At 54.7% G+C, this 17,934-nt stretch overlaps 1 long non-coding RNA gene across 1 annotated transcript; it reads left to right on the forward strand.

Annotated features, from left to right (window-relative positions):
- The first annotated feature begins 619 nt into the window (after window positions 1-619).
- LOC131495684 (uncharacterized) lies at window positions 620-7,236 on the forward strand. Its single transcript, XR_009254065.1, has 2 exons — window positions 620-6,272; window positions 6,430-7,236. It is a non-coding gene; the product is annotated as an uncharacterized LOC131495684 (long non-coding RNA).
- The last annotated feature ends 10,698 nt before the right edge of the window (window positions 7,237-17,934 follow it).

Here is a 17,934-nt window from a genome sequence, read left to right on the forward strand (position 1 = left end):
CTTGTTTGGGAAAGAGAAGGCCTGGAGGGGCCCTAAGAGTTTTCTTTAAAGATCTGGAGGCTGCCAATGGGCCGAATCCAGAGGGCAGGGCTCAGTGATGGGCCACCAGAGGCATATTTCTGCTCGAAGAGAGGAAATATTCAAATGCTTAGTGCTGTCTCATCAAGGAATGGCTGCTTTGAAAAGTAAGGAGGCAGGGAGGACACTGTAGGGATGATGGGAAGGAATTCCAGAGTTGGCCAGGAGGATAACTGTGTTCTCTGAGGTTCACTGATTTTGTAGTTCCAGAATGTGTAGAGCACACAACAGGTGCCCTGGTGGGTAGAGAAATGAGGAGTTTTCCAGAAGGAGGGAGCCTCACGCAGGCCCCTAAGGATGAACAGAGTTTAAGTCATCAGAAGGGAAACATTGGAACATTCTCAGCCAGAACGCTATAGACCCCAAGTTCCCTTTGTCTTGGGTGGTGCTGGTGCCCTGGCCTCTCCCTCCTGACTTCCCAGAAGTGCACAGAAGTCACATGGAGGTTGAATGTGAAGGCTGAAGAGGAGTCCCCCCCAGGCCTGGAAGAGAAGCAGGCCTCCAGCCGCCCCCCCTCCCCCCGCCCCCTCCACCACCCGGCCTGAGCTGGAAGGCAGCCTGTGCTTGGAATCCAGACGGACGGGCTGTGGCTGGGCTGAGCAAGGGTCACCTTAACCATCAGATCCCATTACCCACTGCACAGGCGATGCTGTCAGACGTGGAGCGGTCGATTGAGAATCGGCGAAAATACCAAACCAGCCAGGCAGCTACTGAATCCAATCTCTGTGGCAGATGCTGCTGGAGCCAGAAAGTCAGTGGGCGCCAACCGAGGCGGACGGTCCAGAGGTCGGCATCCGGGCTGGGCCTCTCGCTGTCTGCGGGATGCTGAGCAAGTTACTTAACCTCTCCGAGCCCTCCTTCCCTCATCCATGAGCAGGAGAGAAAACGCTTAAATTCCAGGATTGCCAGGAGGCGGGGGCAGGTAGAGCTCCGTGTCAACAAATATCCTCTTACTCATTTTACATCCCCTTTTTGTCAAGGGGGGATGGACAGGAGCGGGGACGGGGGCATTTCATAAGGCAGCTGAAGGGGTCCCACAGTTTGGAAAGAGGTGGAGACTGCCACTCCCTAGAAGCTGGGCCTGGCCAGGCCTGGTTTGCAAAAATTGTTCTCATTTCAGGGCAAAAGATGAGAGGGCAGAGTAGTCACTAAGGACAGTCTTAAAACCCACGAGCTTCGGGATTCATGGACCTGACTGCACATCTGAAATTTGGAGACAAGTGTCGCTCGTGTCCTGCCTTGCTCCCCAGTGTCTTAGGCTGAGCTGGGTGAGGAGCGCCTTAATTTCACCAATTTAGAGCAATTTGAGGCAAGTCCCTGAGCCTCAGTTTCTTCATCTGTAAAATGGGTGTTATAACACCTACTTCCCAGAAGCAGTGCAGGGATGGGTTGCCATAGTGCCTGTGTCACCTGGCACAGGGCTGACAAATGACAAAAAAAGGTGAACTGCCTGTCCCCTCTCTTCCCCTGCTGCTGAGTCCAGTCCTCGGTGGGGCACTGTCACAGAGATGTCACGTTACCCCAGCAAGTCGCTTTCTGCTTGCTCCCTCAGTTTCCCTGGCAGTGGACAGTTCCCCACCAACGACACAAGCCAAGAGGCGGGATCCAGCAGAGCGCTGAGGGGAAAGGAAAAAGTCAACCCCGAGAAAACCGGTCAGCATTTATTCGGAGAACGTTCTTGGTGGATTTAAAAGGAATTAGTGTGCCTTGACTCACTCCAGATGCCACCCGGCTCTATCTTTAGAAACTTCTAACCGAGGGAAGGTTCCAGGGATGTGAGCATCCCTGTTCTCCAAGGTTGACTCTATAAATACCCTCCCAGTCGGCCTCGGGAGCTCTGTCCTCCGACCCAGAAATAGCCCCTTCAGTCAGCAGTCCTGGAAGCAGCCCTTAGCCCGGAGCCCTAAGAAGTGTGGGCACCAAGTGGGGCCCAGGGCCGCCACACGCCGCCTCCCCCACGGCCACGCATGGCTCACCATGCTGCTGGGCTTTGCTGCAGAGCCCGGGAACGGGCAGGAAGCAAGCAAACAGAAAATCCAGTCACTGTCCCGGAGCGTGGGGGACAGAAGCTGGGGGATGGGGACAGCAAGGCCCTGGCGGGACGGCTGAATGCTCACTGCTCCTGTGACTGTTCTCGGAGTTTCTGCTCGGCACCCAGCGGCACGCCAGGCAGGGAGGCGCCTTCGAAGGCCCACGGGCCTGACACAGAGGCCGGCGGGCAGTGCTCTCTCCTTCCGGGAGGCCTAGAAACCCCAACACCGTAGTGATTTGATTCGGGGAAGTGGAGCCTGACTAGGAAAGGGGGACATCCTCGGAAAAGCAAGGAAACCGACGTCATTTCCTCAGGTCTGTTGGTAGCTGCCTCCCGCTTTGCACATTTCTGCCAACGAGCCCGGAGAGGAGGGCCTGCCGTTAGAATGATGCCTGAAGTGCACCAGGCCGGCTCTGTATTGAAGGTAACCTGGGTGAGCTTGTCTGTGGGGAAGCTAAGTGTGCCTGCTGTACACACGCACACGCACGCACACACACACGCACACACACACACTCTACCCTCACTCAGTCCCCACCTCCTAGATCTAGCTCCCCACCGCAGATGTGAAAACCAGCACATGACCAGGCTGTCAGTGGGCACACGAGGGCTTTTGTTCCCCAGGATCAACTCCCAGACCACAGTCAAGGTGACTGTGGAGCCCTGTGGCCTCAGCAAGACCCTTCACCTCCAGATGTCTCTGTGTTTGCCTTGCGACTGGGGGCTCATCAGTCCAGCAGCTGTGAGCATCTGAAGAGCTAATGTTTCTAAAACAGCACAGAGCAGCTGCTCGATAAAGGACGAAAAGCAATTGCGAGGCACGATCTTGGAGACGTCGCGGGTTTCATACGTGCCTGCAGGTCGGCCCACACACTCAGCTCCCGTCACTAACTCTGCTTCCCCGGGAAAGGCCTTCGGTTCATGCAGACGACCCATTCCCAGGCCAGGGCCACCGCACATGCCTACGGCCACGCGCTTCCCTCGAGGCCCAGGCTCCCGCCCTCTTGGAACTTTGGGGTTCATTTCGTGACTTGGACCCGCAGACTTGAGCTCCTATTTGGAGGGGTGGACTGTCAGCTTCGAAACCCGGTGTCACGTTACAGAAATCACAGGCTTGTTCCTGAGCCACTGCGGGTAGAATTAAATAGTCAGCAAGACTGCAGGGTTAAAAGTCAAGAAAGCAATTTTTTAAAAAACTGATCTCAACTCATTCTGTAATATTTCCTATTTACATTGAAGAAATGTCAATTCTTGGCTTCAGGCCTCACGAGAGACCAAGGATTGAATGATGCTTATGAGACAGATATAAATCTTTGATAAGACAATAACCGCAGAGAGGGACATGCCTGGAAACGTTAAGTGGGTTCGATTCGGTCACAGCTCTCTCCTGCGGCCCTGACTTGACTCACAAACATCTGGATGTCCTGCTCAGTCACGTTCCCTGTATCTGGTGAGGAGGGTGGCCTGTGTGTGACGCGGGCACTTTGCGTCTGGGCCTCTTGGGCACTGTGGGTCAGAAGTGTGCTAATTATTCTTTTATTTGTACTTTGGTCCCCAAAGCTTAAACGCTCAGTTGGCATTTGTCTTCGTGCCGGATGTAGCCGTGGCTGTACCCAAAGGCACCGATTCTGTCTACAGCTTCCCTGCCCGCACAGCCACGTGCATCACAGACCAGGTCACCTGCTGAGCATCCCAGTGGCATCTAGGAATCAGGGCAAGAGCCCAGGGCAAGAACTGGACATAAGGAAGGACTGCCAAGCCTTGGCCAGACTCTGGACCTCTTTGTCAGTTTCTCAAACCGTACCCAGGATCTCGGGTTTGGGAACGAGACTGGTAAGAAGCCCTACTCTGGGGCAGAACGGGCAATTGAGACAAGACTTAGGAGTTGGGCAGCGATTCTGATGATGATGCCTTCAGGCAAAGAACCACGTGGAGGGACACAGGTGGGGGCGGGGGACCTGTGGGTCTAACTCGCAAGAGTCTACAAATTCAGGTGTCATCAACCTGTCCAAGTCGTGAGGTTCAACCTGCTGCAAAATGTCAGAACTGTGAAGTTCAACCACCTTTATGATTTATTGATGACCACTGATGGCTGGGACCAAAACACAGATGGAAGAGAATAAGTGACCAGTGGATGGGCTTGTCTAGCGTGAGGCTCAAAAGCACTTCGTTCTTTTTTCTCCCTCCCTGGGAAAGCCATTAGATGTCCTTCAGTTTTCTGGTGGGAAGCAGAGAGAGGACTCTGCTGTGACATGTGTCCTGGCAGTCAGGGCCCAGGCCTCACAAGCCTGAGGTGCCCGGCATTGGTGGCTGAAGACTTGGACTTTTGATAGCCATCATGCTCCTCACAATTACAAATACATTCCTTCCCCTGCGAACCTGGGAGAACGGGGCCCAGCCCTCCCCACCGCCCAGCTAATTGCTGAGGGAGCTGCCAGGGTCCTGCCCGGGACAGAAAACAGAGAGTGGGGAGCCCCTCGGGGAAGGCTGGAAGGGGTTCCGATAATCGACAGCACAGCCCTCATCAATCTCGGATCCTCATCGGTCTGTGGCCTATTAAGCTCTCCCTGTCTGTCAATAACCCATTATTGCTCTCTTGCTGAGCGCTCTGAGGCTAGCTTCCATTTGGCCAGAGAAAAATAATGATTGTTTGTTTATTAGTTGGGAGGAGATGTCCAGCCACAAACGTGCATTGGGCCAAAGCCAGTTTCTGTCGAGCTCTCCCATGGCCCAAGCCCTCCCTGCTAGAACCCTGTACTTGTGGATCCGGAGGCTGAAATCTGTCCCGAGCAGGTGGCTCAGGGGCGACCAGGATCTATGGATTTTTCCACACAGCCAACAGCACACCGGCAGCCCTGACTCATTCCTTAGCCACTGCTAGGTAGGTGGGGTGCCGCCATGCCACAAAAGGTAATATGACAAAGGGACCCAGGCTGGTCTGGCCATGGCCTGGAGCCTTTCCCACTGAGCTCTGGGAGGCCTCGGCTGGAAGCTGCTGGCTGAGAGTCTGGCAACCATTCGGAGTCAGGGCCACCAGGACTGGGCTGGGCTGGGCGTGAGCAACCACTTCCCGTTTCCCTCTGCTGGCTCTCTGCCCCCAGCCTCTCTCCACCGCCTCCCTCAGCAAGGTCATACTGACGGGGTGCAAAGCTCAGTTCTGCCACTTATGAGTGGTGAGATCTCGGCAAATTGTTTGACTCCTCTGAGCCTCGAGGGGCTCCTATAATAAACAGGAATCTTGGAACTGTGCCACGGGATCGACATGAGACGACATATGGTAAGTGGGTGATCCGAATCCTGTGCATACGAGGCCCTCAATACGGGGTGGCTGTGCCGTTGTTAGTGGGTCTTGTCCTTTCTCCTCCCGGGGCGCGCGCCCTCGTAAGTCCTCACGCTCACCTGCCGGAGGAACTGGTGGCCTGTTCCTGATCTGCCTGCCCGTGCCTTCGCTTTCCCAGTGGGCAGGGGGCGCCCGCTCCCCAGCTGCCACCTTCCTTGCCGGCCTTCAAGTGAACTTGCCCTTGCCTTTGGGAGAATTTTTACTGTTAGTCACTGAAAGGAAACAGGAAGGCCCAACCCAGGCTAGCACTCTTCAGGCCCGGGCCCAGGTCTCAAGTCTGACGCTAGCTTGCCGTGTGATCCCTCAGAGGTCACTTAGCACCCCGGATCCTCAGCACTCACCTGTCAAATAGGAGGGCTGTCCTCAACAAGCATCAAGAGTCTCTGCTGCCCTAGAAGTAGTGTTTCCTGTTAGAAACAGAAGAGGGACGCCCGGGTGGCTCGGTCAGTTGAGCGTCCGACTCTTGGTTTTGGCTCAGGTCATGATCTCACGGTTCGTGGGTTCGAGCCCCATGTTGGGCCCACGATGACAGTGTGGGGCCTGCTTGGGATTCTCTCTCTATCTCTCTCTCTCTCTCTCTCTCTCTCTTTGCACCTCCCCTGCTCACACTCTCTCTCTGTTTCTCAGAATAAATACACTTAAAAAAGAAAACAGAAACAGAAGAAACATCTTACAATATCCTCCTCGGTATGTACTTCTCGTCTATTCCTTTCCTCTTTTCTTACCCGACTGGCGGATGTCGACCATCTTACCATTGTTCTGAGGACATTAGCATCCCTCACCACCTCCAGCATCTGTGCATCCTGTTCTGGAGGATCAGTAGGAGTTCAGGAAAGTCAGTGAGCCATTGACACCTCAGGGGAACTCTCGGGCACTTCCCGGTCCCTTGACGGACTCCTCGTTTTCTCAGGGAGGGGCAGAATCAGTCCCCAGGATGTGATCTTCCCTCTCCCCCTCCTCCTTTCCTTGTTGTACCTTTCAGTTAAAGCTGAGTCTAGAGGTGGTAACAAACGACCCCGAATCCGCATGGTTTACAGCAGCCAAGAGTTCGGTCTTTCTCACACTCACGTTCATGGGGGGTCTGCAGAGCTCGGTTCCACGTCACCTTCACTCCAGGACCAAGGCTGGCGGACAGCAGTCCCACCCGGCCGAGGAAGAGGCAATGGTGGGAGCTGTCACGGCGCTTCAGGCGTCTGCTTGGACCCAGCACACGTCATTTCCACTACATCTCGCTGCCTGAGGGACCAGCCTGCCTCAGTGCAGCAGAAGTCAGAACCCTCCCTCAGGGATGGGCCATGAATGTCTTGACAATACGTAATCTGCCCCATAATAAAACCTTACACCTGGGCTTCACAACTCTAGTCCACCCCTCTTGCTCTACATGTGTGGGGAAGAAAGCCCAGAGACGGGAGGCGATGTGCCTGACGTCACACAGCAGTCAGTGGAAGACAAGCATGCGGATGACCTTCCAGTTCAACGGGAGCAGGACCCGAATGGACCCCTAGCTCTGTCGTTCTAGGCAAATCCTTTCCAGCCTGAGCTTTGGCTCGCCTTTCTGGAATACGGGGTGATAGTGTCGACTTCCCGGCAGGGACGTTTGGAGGAATGGGTAAGACTTCATAAGGTACCACACTCAGTGTCTGACACAGAGGAGCCTCTTAATACACATCTGTTCCCGTGTCTTCCCTCCGTGTCAACAGCCCCAAACTCTTTCGCCTCATCCCCCTACGCTCTCTGCCTCCAAGCCCGCCTCTTCTTCATTTAGAAGTCGAGAGAAACAGAAATTTTTTTTTAAATTTTTTTTTAACGTTTATTTATTTTTGAGACAGAGAGAGGCAGAGCATGAACAGGGGAGGGGCAGAGAGAGAGGGAGACACAGAATCCGAAACAGGCTCTAGGCTCTGAGCTGTCAGCACAGAGCCCGACGCGGGGCTCGAACTCACAGACCGTGAGATCATGACCTGAGTCGAAGTCGGACGCTTAACCGACCGAGCCACCCAGGCGCCCCGAGAGAAACAGAAATTTTAAGAGGGAATAGCAGTGACCCCAGGGGACTGTGGCCCAGGTACCAAAGTCTGGCTGGGGAGCCTTCTGGGGTACCTCCAAGCTCAGGAAGAGAGTTCTCAGAGCCTTTCTCCAGGATATCCTCCCGTGCCTCAAATCCTCACCACAGCCCCGTGCAGTGGGCACATCATTCCCATTGTATGGATGAGAAGGCTGAGGCCCCACGTGGTTAGGGGCCGAGCAAGGCAGCCCTCCGGCTCTCCTGCTTCTGAGCTTGGGCCTGTCCTCAGTCTCCCTGCCACCTCATGGCCCTGAGCCCACGTAATGAAAGGAAAGCCCTCTGAGCTTCCAGAAGCCACGGTGGTCCCTGGGGAATGAAGGAAACACAGCTGATGTCAGGGGGGTGAGGGAGCAGTGGGAGGGCGGGGGGATCTGGAGGAAGAGAAAATCGGGAAGGGCCTCCAAGAGCAATTGTCACCGGTTGTGTTTGCCTTTGTCTTATCGAAATTCCGTTTTCAACATTCATGAAATGAAGGTCCGGGAAAGTCTGTTCAAGCAGAGCCATTTCCTGAGAGATCTGACAGTTAGAATTTCAGGGAAATATATATATATATATATATATATATATATATATATATATATCAAACATCCCTTCCAAGGACAGCTCTGGAACCTGTTTGGAATATGTTTTTATGATTAGATGAGGGGTGTGCGCGCGCGGGCTGCTTGCTGCCGTGTTTGTGTTTTTCTCCCTCCCTCCCTCCCTCCCTGTCTCTTTGAAGAGCTGTTTTCTTTGTTCTGGGAGTCTGGTTCTCCACTTAGAATGTCTAACAACAGCACAGATGGCCCCAATTTATCGCTGCCTTACCTGCGTAGGGCAGATATCTCCGTGTCCCCCTGTCTCACCGCCCTCACAGGTCCCCCGGAGCCATCCGTGAGGCCCATTCTGCAGCTGGCCTCTGCCTACCGCCATGAGCCACCTCAAGACCCCCGCTTTCAGTGCTGGCAGCTGAGGCCGGCCCTGCCAGAGCGACAGACATCGCTGCTCTGTGCTCCCACCGAAACAGGAAAATGTCCCCAGCCTCCCAAGCCTCCAGCCTCAAGCAAGGGTGCAGACCATCCAGGCTCGAGGGACAGTCGGCCTTGCCAGCATCTGCCCGAAGGAACGAGGCTCTTAGGGCAAAAGAGATGTTCTAGTTGACTGATTTTGAACTGATTGTGCTGGAAGGAGAAAGATGTGGCCTTTTGATAAAGGCCGTGACAGAAAGACCTCAGGGTTTTAGCAGCAGCAAGCAGGCTTTTAATGTAGCCAAACTGCCCTCCCTCCCCAGGCCTGCAGCGCCTTCACACCACCCCCCTCCTCCAGCGTGGCTGGGGTGGGGGTGGAGTGGCTCCATCACCCATCATTCATTCATTCATTCATTCAAGCATGTCCCGAAAGCCCACCTACATGCCAGACACAGTTCTAAAAACCAGGGATACGGCAGTGGGCGGTGCAGGGGTGGGGGTGGGGGAGTGGGGGTGGGGAACAAATTTCTTAAGCCTTATGGGATGGACGAGGTGGAGGGAGGGAATAAATAAATCATATAATCCATTAGAAGTGCTAAGCGCTCTGAAGAAAACTAAAACAGAGAGGATGGGGAACCCTGGGGATGGGGGGCAGTAGAGAAAGTTTAAATGCTACTTGAGAGTGAGAACCCAAGCCATGCAGGTGTCTGGGCCGGGGCCATCCAGAAACTGTGGGGCAAGTGCAAAGGCCTGAGGTGGGGGCGCCTGCTGTATCCAAGGCAGAGCAGGGAGGCCCGTGTGCCCGAAGCCACATAGTAGGAAGCGAGGCGCAGAGGAGACGAGAGGCCCGTGGGCTGCTCTAATGACTGGCTGTCACCCCCAGTGCAGCGGGGCCATCGGACTCTTCCAGGAGGCCCATGATCCAGTGTGTGTTTTAAACCGGCATCTGCTGCACGGAATACATACAAGGAGGCAGGGATGGGTGGGGGACGAGCTGGGAAGCTACGCCAGAAGCCTGGGGAAGAGCCGACGGCAGCTCAGGCCATGGTGGCCGTGACAGTGACTGTTCCAGATGTATTTGAAAGGTCGGAGCCAATAGGATTTGCTGGTGGTTCAGATACAGGGTGCAAAAAAAAAAAAAAAAAAGGAGTCAGTGACATTTCTATGGATTTGGCCTTAGCAACTAGGAGGTAGGGCAGGTTTGGAGAAAGATATTAGGGGCCTAATTTTGAGTACATTAAGATGATTGAAGCCAGGCCTATAAATACAGAGAACAAACTGGAGCGGCCAGAGCGGGGCTGGGGGTAGGGGGCCACAATGGCTGAAGGGGAGTGGGAGACGCAGGCTTCCAGTCACCGAATGGGTAAGTCACGGGGACGGTATCGTAATAGGGCTGTAGCGGGACAGATGGCAGCTACCCGTGTGGTGAGCACAGCGCAACGTATCAACTCATCCAATCACCGAGTTGTAGGTACACCTGAAACTGACGTAACGTTGTGTGTCCGCTACCTGCGAACGAGAGAGAAAGGAAAGGTGCGGTGGCCGTCCCAGTGGAGATGGCGGGTCAGGAGAGGCCCAGGCTGGAGATGCACGCTGGGAGGATGCGCATCTGGCAGAGGCGGAGCATCTTAGAGCCGCGCGCGGGGACATTAAGGTTTCCACTTATATAAAGCATTTCCCGTTCACCACCTCATACAGTCTCCACGATGGCCCTTGAGTTAGGCACGGGAAAGTTCTGCCGGTTTCCGGGATCTCCAGCCAGTCAGTGGAAGAACCTCGAGAATAATAGCTCATCTTCTGGGAGGCGGTGACCCTTGACCCTGGGTGGGCACCGGGGCCGCCTAAGCCTCAGGGCCCCTCGCCCCTGACTGGACCGCACCTCGGATGTGAGGCCTCACTTTCTTGGAGGGCAAGAGGCTCTAAACACACACGGTCCCCTGGCTTCCTCCTGAGTCCAGCCTCCTGCCTCTCTCCAGAGCCTGCCTACCTGTTAGGTGCTTCTCAGTCATGGAGGGGGGCGGGGGGGCAGGGTGGGCTGTGCAGTGTTTTCTTCCAGAGGCTCCGAGGCGGCTCCAGGTGCTTGAACTTCACTGCCCCCACCTGACTGTAAGCCCCTAGAAGACAAGAGGTTGTGTTTTCCTCCCTCTTTTACCCTATAGCTCCCCTCCCTCTCCCTCCTTCTTCCCCTGTCTTCCCCCCAACCTCTCCCACCCTCTCCCTCCCTTCTCCCCCAGACCCTTTCCTCCTCACCCTCTCCTCTCCCCTCTTCCTCTCCCTCAGGCCCTCTCCTCCTCTTAACCCCTTCTCTTCGTCCTCTGAGAGCCCGTCTGCTCCTGTCTAGCACCTGGCAGGTGGTGACGGTCCCTGTCTGCTTGTCTGGTTCCCTTGCTGCATTTGGGGTGGGGAAGACGCAGCACTTCTGATCCCGAGGGCAGAGCAGACGTGGGGACGCAGCTCCCAAGCTGGCCTTGGTACCAGGAGAGCATCTAAAAGCAACGGGGTCTCTTGCAGGCAAAAGAAGGCCCGCTTCTTGCTCGTGCAGCCCCCACACCTCATTATGCACAGAGTGTACAGATCAGGCCTGCGTTATATCACGGTGGCCCCTTCCAGTCCTTGGCTCTGGGAGGATCTGGGGCTCAAAAAGCAATGAGCTCCAAAGAACCCTCTCCAGCCACATCCCCAGAACTCTGCTCCTCTCCTCCCTGGTCAAGTTCATCTCAAGCAAATTCGTTGATCTTGGAGTGCATTTAAGCCCAGAACATTCCCGGATGCCACTCTCCACTACTCAAGTCAGACCTGAAGCCTGGAAACTTCTGGGGAACATTCAGAGACAGCCCCCGCCCCCCGCCGCCCTCCACAGCCGGTCTCTGCTCCCATACACCTGTCCCTCCAACCACTGCTCCCTCATCCACACTCAGACACCCGGAGGCATGAACTCATGCCTTCATGGTTATTCTTGGGGGGGCCCCCCCTGTGTTTCCTAGAGCACCCCCTCCATGCTTCTGCTCCTCGCCCCTGAATCTCTGTGTAAAATGGAGATAATGAAGAATTTACTTCAAAGAGTTTTTGTGAAGATAGAGAGGTTGATGTTTGTAAGGCGCCCAGAGAGACTGTGTGTTTGTTTCATGGTTCCCATGCCAGTCTCATGAGAAAGACATTTGACCCCCTGTTTTAGCAATGGGGAAACTGAGGCCAAGAGAAGCGAAATGGCTTCCCCGGGCTTCCAGCTAGGGGGTGGCAGGGCCAAGACTCTAATCTGGGACTGCTCTCTCTAATTTCAGAGTTTGCCACAACATGTTAAGCAGACTCCGTGAAAATAGAATGAATGGTCCCTGCCCACAGGAAATGTACCGCAGTCAAGGAGACTGTACAAATGCGTGGAAAATCCCCGGGACTGTTTGTACCCAGAGATGTTTCATAAGCAGGGAACCAGGAGGGAAGCAGGCTGAGGAGTGTGGTGGGCCAGCTCTCCAAGACGCTGTTGTCCAAAGGGCCCCTGACCCTCCCGACGGCTGCCTGTTGGGCGAGCACCCCCGGCCACCCCCAGCGTGGGCCTCCAGCTGCTCCTCCTGCTTTGATTGGCTGCCAGGAAATAAACAACAAAACCCCAACTAGATTAGCGAGGCAGCATATGCTGCTCCTGGGAAGTGAAACAATTGCACTTCTAAATAACAGCTCAACACGGAATAGAGGAGATGTCACAAGGCAGGGTATGATTAATTGCCAAATGAATTATTGAAATTGTAATTGCAGGGGAGTTCAGAGGAGCACGTGAGCGCCTTGGTCGCGCATGGTCAGGAGAGGCCGGGGAGGAGGGCGTAGGGGCCAGTCCGTGGCGAGGACAGCGTGGGGCTGGCCCAGCCCCGACACAGGGTATCCCTGAACAGGGCACAGAGTGGGGGGTGGCTGGCCCAGGTGCCAGGAGCTCTCGGGAGCTGAGCTGCAAGAGGACCTGCCCTCTGTGGGCATTCTCCCCCTGATGCCCTCATTCTGCCTGGCCTTCCCATGCCCCCTGCCACTGCAGGGGGTGACTTCTAGTCTCCCATCCTTGCCCGGCCTGTGGGCTCCCGAGTCTGTGCCTCAACTGCCCAGTTTGCACAGTGGATTGAGAAGGCACGTCCTTCACACACTCTAAGAGAGAAAAAGCATGTCTCTAAGCCTTGCACGAAGTCCAAACACAGCAAGGCTCACTGCAACTTAATCATATTGAAGTTCATTTTAAAAAGGGCTCAATGGACTCTGTGCTGACAGCCCAGAGCCTGGAGCCTGCCTCAGATTCTGTGTCTCCCCCTCTCTCTCTGCCCCTCCCCGACTCGCACTCTGTCTCTCTCTCTCTCTCTCTGTTTCTGTCTCTTAAAAGTAAATAAACATTTAAAAAAAATTTTTTTAAGGGCTCAAATATACAGTGAGCCAGGTTGCATTTTCTGAAAGGTAAGATAGTGGCATAGGCTTATACAGATCCAACTCTCAACCTTGCTCTCTTGTCATGGCTGCGTGATTTTGGATAACTTGCTGAACCTCTCTGAGCCTCACTTCTTTCATCTGTAACATGGAGCTTTGTATGGCTAGCTTACGGGTTGCCTTGAGAATTGCCTGGAATAAGAGATGTCACATGCTCAGCCCAGGACCATCCTATGGGAGCCCAGTCCATAAATGGTGGTGGTTATTGGCAAAGGGTGGTCTAACAGGTAACATGTAAAATAACTGTCCTTGCGGTCCCCCCTGTACGGTATCATGAGGTATGTGACATCCTATCACTGCCCCAAGGTACAGGGATGCAGTGTAGTTAAGAGGACAGCTGCTGTTGGAGGGTGTAATTTCTGCTTAAGATGTTCTCTTTCCCTCTCCCGTTGCCCTCTCCCCCACACACTCAATCTCTCTCTCAAAAAAAAGCAAAAACTTTTTTAAAGAAATAAATTTTGAGCATTCAGAACATCTGACAGCTGAGCCTGTGAAGCAGTGAGCTCCCTGATATGGGAAGTATTCAAGCTGAGGCTGGATGACCAGTGGGCCGGGAGCTGGACTGGGGAGGGGCAGTCTGAATGGGTAGAAGGTGGGCCTGATCAGTTTCTCCCAAACCTACTGCTCATCAGAACCAGTTGGAGGTGCTTTTCCCAAACACAGTTCCTGGAGCTCCACCCCAGACCCGCTGCGTGAGACTCTCCAGTATTTCCATCGGAATCTGTGCGCTTTGGAAAGCTCCTGGAGATGCTCGGGCAGGGAGTGGTGGCTGGCCCTGGAAAACGCAGGCTGACATTGCCCCTAGTGGCCTTAGAGACACTGTGCCAGAGCCATCCTGGGGGGAGGTGCAGCTTGGGGCAAGGGCTCATACCTGGTGCTGGCCCATGAGGCAGCCACCCCCCTCAACCCAGGCCAGGGATGGCTCCACGGATGACAAGGGCTAAGGCACACAGCGCCCCTCCCAGCCACCCCCCTGGGAGGGAGGAAGAAGCCGTTCTGCTTCCAGAGGGTCTCCCTCCAGGTCAGGCTGGGGCAAAGTGGAGTCAAAGGAAGGAGTGTCCCTATGCATGGAGAGTTTGAATTTCAGAATGTCATGGTTTTTTTCTTACATTGACTCTAATTCAAGTTCAAGTCGCCGTCTCCTCCAGCCTGAATCAATTTGCCTTCAGTCACTGTAACAGCCTCTCCTGTCACCTAGGGTCTCACAAGAGCTGAGGCTTCAGAGAAGACCTTCTGGGGGACAGCCCCTCAGCGTTCCCAAGGGGAGATAGGAGTGGCTGCCGCAAGGATGCAGTGGACAAATAAGGTATGTAGGACGGAGCACTCAACTGACATTGCTGTGACTGTTGATCTGCCAGTACTATTTACTACTGATACACCGTTTCCCTGCCCTCATGATCCCTCCAGACCCACGTCACTCTTAGGGCCCAGGAACCTTTGGGAAGAAGCCAGAGAGCCCCTCTAAGCACTGGCTATCATCCCAGGTTGCTTTCACCAGAGAGCTCCCAGCTCCCCACTCGGGCCCAGTCCACTCTGGGGCAACTCCTTCTTTCAGCACCTCAACGGCACAGGCTCATCACGTGTTTAATCGCCCACCACAGCACGCAAAGCAGGTGCTTTGAGCAACTTCCGAGACCGCCAGGCTGCAATGGGAAATGGGAAAATCCAGGGAGAATAAGTACGATTTCAGTGAGTCAAGCTGGAGTCTACATGCAGGAGCCCGAAGTCCCAGATTAGAATCTCCGACCCGGGGTCCCCGGGCCTCGCCTCACCACAGCCATCGAGGCTCGCAGGACCTGCCAGTGTGGCATGGCTGGTGGTGGCTTCGTGCAGGTGCAGACAGCCATTCTCCAGGGTCACTCCACTCTGAAGGCGGCTCCCGGGACAGAGAGTTCGGAGGACTGGTTCCCCGGTGGTGAAGTCCACAGCCCCCCAGGGAAACGTGAGCGGGAAATGCTGAGGATTGGAGCCAGGGCCCCTCTATTCACCCCCCACGGGCCTCAGGCCCTCCGCAACCTTGGTCAGCTGGAGAGTCACCACGGTTTCTTCTGGTAGCTCTGGGCACTGGGGGACACGGTGAAGGGTCCTGGCCGAGGCCAGAGCCCAAGAAGCAGCACTTAAGAGACTCTGGGGTGGGCTTGAGGTTATTTCCTGGCTCCTATCTGCTCCTCATCTTGGGCCAACTGCAGACGACTAGGTCAGAGGGCAATGCCCCGAGCAAACCTTGCCAAGAGTGTGGCTTTTGCAGTGTAAATATGTCTCAAAAATTGCATGGGATGTGTGTGTGTGTGTATACATGTGTGTACGTATGTGTGTATATGTGTGTATATACATACATCCATGTATGTACTAAAAAATTAGTTGCCATTTATTTGAGACTAAAATTTAGCTGAATGCTGAGTGCCCTTTATTTTTATTTGCTACCTCTGGCAAGCATACCTTCCATGGGCACCCGTTTCTAATCCACGGCGCCCAGGAAGCCACCAGCCTGCATTTCCCCAGTCCCGTAGAGAAGCGCTTGCGGCTCAGGAAGAACCGCAAAGGTACCAGAAGCAGGATCACAGCCAGCACTTGGTGCTTCCTAGGGCTTTCTATGGGCTGGCCACCATTCTAGGCTGACCTGTATCCCCCATGTGAGTTCACTTAACGCTCAGCACAGCCGCTTGGGCAGTAGTCTGACTGCCTCACTGTACAGACGAGGGACCCGAGAGGGACCCGAGCACAGAGAAGTGAGAGCACCCACAAGAAGCGGCAAAGCCAGGCAGATCTGGGGCAGGACAGCGGCTCCCAGCCTGCCTGGGACGCGGCCTTTACTTTTCATAGAAATGGACCGACCCCGAAGGGAAGACGCACAGGTGAATCTGTCGGTGCCCGAGCAGCAGATGGGCTGTGCCATCGGGCTGTCCCCACTCCCGTGTCCCATAGAACCGTCGAGTGGTGTATTTATTCACACACACACAGATACATTTACGTTCGAAGTGCAGACAGAGCATCAAGCAGCTGCCAGTGCCGTGTGGCCCAGGGAAGGTCTGGTGCCCTGCCACCCCCGGGCAGCTTCGCCTGGGAACGGGCGCATCGCTCCCGGAACAAGTCCAGCTTGTGCGCTGGGGTTCCTGCTCTGCGCCCCGCAGGCGCCTGTGGAAGATGGACCACTTCTGACACTAAGCGTTATTTTTGTAGCGGTGCGTTTACAGCTCGTCTCTTCCAATGTAAGGCAAGCTCCTAAAGCTGACAGCCTGACTCCCATCAATTCATTTAACAAACATTTGTGGAGTGCCGACTGTGGGCCAGGAACGAAGCGAGAGACTAGGGTACGCGTCCCCATCACGGAACTGACCAGCCAGTGGCGGCTGAGACCACGCAAGCCTCCTACACTACGATGCACTCTGGTAAGAGTGCTGGATACGAGTGGGGGCATCTGAGCCGTGGTCAGAGGGAACATGCCAGAAGGTGAGAGGATGAGAAGGTGAGCCTTCAAGGCACCTGTCAGATGCAGCCATGCTGTCCATTCCTTGCCTCCTGGCCTGGAGGGCACTGGAGAGGAGGGGAGAACAGAGATCCGGGGGGTAGGCGACATTTTCTTTTGATCTATTTATTTATTATTATTATTTTTTTAATGTTTATTTATTTTTGAGAAGGAGAGAGACAGAGCATGAGTGGGGGGAAAACAGAAAGAGAGGGAGACACAGAATCTGAAGCAGGCTCCAGGCAATGAGCTGTCAGCACAGAGCCTGACGTAGGGGCTCAAACTCACAGATCGTGACCTGGGCCAAAGTCGGGGGCTTAACCAACTGAGCCACCCAGGCTCCCCTAGGCGATATTTTCAAGAAGTGTGACCATAAGGGGAAGGGAAATAGAGCAGAGGCAAAAGTGAAGTGATTTGGCCATGGTTTTTGCTTTTCTGGGTGTGGGATATTTGAGGACAATTAGATACAGAAGGAAGGACCCTGTACAGAGGGAGGGGCTGAGGATGCGTGAGGGAGGGGGGAGGGTGATCACGGTCCAGAGCCCGTCCCTGAAGGGACACTGTTCCCTTGAAACTCTGGAGGAGAAGTGCTCATCTATCAGCCTCCGGTCTCTGCCTCAGTCCCCCAGGGCTTATTCCTGCCTCTGGGCCTTGGCACTTGCCATTTGCTGGGCCTGGAAAGTTCTTCCCCTAATTTTCCCAAGGTCACTTCCTGTTCTCTTCTAGGTCTTGGTTCTTCAGGGGACACCCCCTCCCCCACTATTTTAAGTAGTTTGAGCCCCCCCAGCCCTATCTACCTATCACCCTGTTATCCCCCTATAGCATTGATTAACGAGGGTCTTGGCATCTGTTCCCTCATTACATTTCCTCTCGTGGGAATGTGAGCTCTGTGAGGGCCAGTGCCAGTCTGCCTTGTCCCCTGGCTGGCACCTGGTACACTGATGACGAGGGCATGAATGCGCGACCCGGACACTGCTGACCTCAGGGGGCCAGGCCTGGGGTGTCTTCACTCCCAGTTGTCACAGAAGGACCCCCTTTGGCCCTCCTCCCGTCTAGTATTTTCCTCCTAAATGGTCTTCGGGAAATTTTGACAAGTTGGATTAGATAGCATAATCAAGATAGATCGGTGAATTAAACAAGGCCCCACGGACCACCTTATGGCTTTTCTAAAATGCTTTTTTACACAGCATTTTCCCTTCTGGGGATTAGGGCTTGCTTAGTAAGCCTCCAAAATGTGGCTCTTTTGTTTCTTAAAAGAGATTTCCTACCTCTGGCCTGTCAGATGCTCGGCCCACTCGGCTCCCGTTGAACTTCCTTCCCTGCAGGCCCGCGGAGCCGCGGCAAGGAGAGCGTCCCTCCCTCGTCTCTGGAGAAGCTCGCTGGGGAGGTGAAGTCCCGACCGCAGGGAAGCGTGGGGGGTCAAGTCTGCGGTCCATCCATCGAGTCCTAGCTCGCCCCGACAGAACCTTACCGTGTGCCCAGCGCTGCCCTCCGTGCCCTTCCGTGTCGTGTTCCTCAAGAGTGCCACAAGATACGTGTGCCCCCCCC

This window comes from Neofelis nebulosa, chromosome 15 (genome assembly GCF_028018385.1).
Source record: "Neofelis nebulosa isolate mNeoNeb1 chromosome 15, mNeoNeb1.pri, whole genome shotgun sequence".
In the NCBI taxonomy this organism is placed as follows: domain Eukaryota; kingdom Metazoa; phylum Chordata; class Mammalia; order Carnivora; family Felidae; genus Neofelis; species Neofelis nebulosa.